A 2,788-nucleotide genomic window follows, 5' to 3' on the forward strand; every position below is an offset into this window, starting at 1 on the left:
TGGCAGAGGCTGTAAGGGGGCTAGGGGGCAGAAGGAGACTGTTTGAGAGGCAGGCTGCAGGCAGGGGAGCCCAGGAGTGTGTGCAGGGCTGTGTGTGTGGGTGTGGTGGCAGGGCGTTAGGGCAGGTCCCCCTGCTGGATGGTGAGATGGCAGCTGGGCTGGCCCTGGGCCCTCAGGGCTGAAGGGCAGAAGCAGGGTGGCAGTAAAGTAGCGCAGGGAGGAACACAGTAGATGTTAGTTGGGAGCTGGGGGACAGAGGGTAAGGGGAAAGGGGGCATCCTTGAGGAGGGGTCAGGACTAGAGAATGGGGGCAGCTGGAGGCATGGAAGGTCCCAGGAATCAGGGACTGACAGGAACAGATTCCTACACCCCCCCCACTGGATAGAAGCTGCAGAAGCCAGAGCAGCAGCCCTGGCTTGCCTAGGCCAAGGGCCCTGAGTGAGTCCATCTGAGGATGAGGAAGAGGAGGAGGGGGTGGAGGAGGAGGAGGAGAAAGAGGAGGAGGAAGAGTAGGAAGAGGAGGAGGAGGAGGCGTAGGAGGAGGAGGAGGGGCAGGAGGGCAGCTGTCAGTAGGCAACGGGATTAATAGAGGCCTCCATTACGGAGGCATGTGTCCAGGCAGGCACCCACCAACCCTCAGGGGCAGCTCAGGGCACCCAGGGACTTGGTGTGGGTATCTCTGGGGCGGGGACTGTCAGTCAGTCAGCAAGACTGTGTGTCAGTGCACATGGTGGGACAGGGGCCTGGCGGACCTTGGTCCCCCGCCCTGGACTGTCAGATGCCAGCCCCATGCCCAGACACACACCAATCTGCACATAGCCCCTTGGCCCGGCCGACCAGCACCTGCTTTGGCCTGGGGCTCTGGCTCTGGTGGCTGGCCACCACCCCTCAGGTCAAGTTCAGCGTGGGGGTCATGGCTGCTGGTCAACTGGATGGGCGGGGTCCCCATGGCCTAGCAACCACATGAGCCCTCTGTGATGTCCTAGCCCCTGGCAATCTGTGCTGGACACACTGGCACTGGGCAGCCCAACTGCCCTGCCACTAGGTCAGGCAACAGCGCCCAGACGCCTGGGCCCTGGCACAGAGGGACGGAAGGATGGGAAGACAGTGCTGACCGAAGAGGGACCTCAGGGCTGGCAGCCAAGAGAAGACAGGTGGAGGTGCGCCCGGGATCCTGGGAGCCCAGGCCAGAGCTGCCTGCATGCCTGCCTGCCTTCCTGGATGTCCGTATGCTGCCTTTGTCCAGGTAGGTTTCTCAGGTCCCCTCCAATCCTGTCCTCTCCTGTCCTCTCCTGTCCTCACCATCCTCTCCCCTCTCCTCTCCTCCGCACTTTGCTTCTCTCCTTTGTCTGTCCTCTCTTCCAGGTGCCCTGCTCACCAGCTCCAGCACTTGTGATGCTTCTCCAGTGACAGCTGTTCGCAACCCCTTCCACCCCCTGCCTGCCCCTAATGTGACCCAGCTCACAGGGTCTCCGGCTCATCCCACCCAAACCCACACGCCCCAACACATTCCCTGGTTCAGACCCTCTGCCCTATTCAGCCAAACTGGGCCTTTGCAACCTACCTATGCATCCTTGTTTCTCCTCACCATTCAAGGAGAGATCTCCTTTTGTACTTAGCTTGGTTGACTGGTGGATGGATGGATGGATGGATGGATGGATGGATGGATGAATGGATGGATAGATGTATGGGTGGATGGATGGATGGATGGACAGGTCAATGGATCGGTTTTGTAGAGGCAGAGTACCATATAGGGGTACTGGAGTCCGCTGGTGTCAGATCCCTAGTCAATGTCAAATGTAAAACATTAATTCATCAATAACAAAAATGAATAAGCACCTAAATAAATAAATAAATAAATATAAAAACTGGGTTAAAAAATACATGGCGTCTTTGCCTTTCTGCATATGGAATGCTGTGAGGATCTTAACAAGGAAAGCATTGTCCTGATTAACCCATTTGAAGTCGTAGAATATTTCCTTTTCCTTTTTCTTTTTTTACTTTCTATTTTCTTGATTATTCACTGGAATAAATAGACAGGATTTGAGAGGGAAGGGAGGTAGAGAGAGTTTGAGACACAGAGAGAGACAACTGCAGCACTTCCGCACCACTTGTAAAGATTTCCCCTGGCATGTGGGAACCAGGGTGTTGAAGCCCAGTCCTCCTGCATTGTAACATGAGTGCTTAACTGGGTGTGGCACCACCTGGTACCCTTGATGGGACACTTTTTTTTAGCAATGAAAAGAAATTCTCGTGGCAAGGTAATCAATAAATGAAGAAGTCAATAAAAGTGCATTTACATTAACTCAGTGGAAACACACAGGGACATATACGTCTCTGTTACCTGTATTACATCTTCATGTATGGATTGATTGCCTCAAGGGGTTATTGCCACAGCTGAGTGCCTACGCCACGAATAATCCACAGCTCCTGCACTCCATTTGTTCCCCTTTCGCTGCCCTTGTTGCTTGGTCACTGTGGTGGTTATTGTTGTTGTTGTTGTTGTTGTTGTTGTTGTTACTGACCTTGCATCTGACAGACACAAAAGGAGAGAGCAGAGGAAATACAGGGTGGGAGAGAAAGATAGAGCTCCTAAAGACCTGCTTCACCCCCTGTAAAGCGACTCCCCTGCAGGTGGCGGTCTGGGGGCCAGACCCCAAATCCTTACACCTGTCCCCTCTATTCGTGAGCGCCACAAGCCCTTAACCCTCTGACATACCGCCAAACCTCCCTGGATTTACTTTTGAAGGCAGTATCACCTGCCTCGTTTTGAATCCTCATTATCCTG

Source organism: Erinaceus europaeus, assembly GCF_950295315.1.
Source record: "Erinaceus europaeus chromosome 6 unlocalized genomic scaffold, mEriEur2.1 SUPER_6_unloc_9, whole genome shotgun sequence".
NCBI classification, from domain to species: Eukaryota; Metazoa; Chordata; class Mammalia; order Eulipotyphla; family Erinaceidae; genus Erinaceus; species Erinaceus europaeus.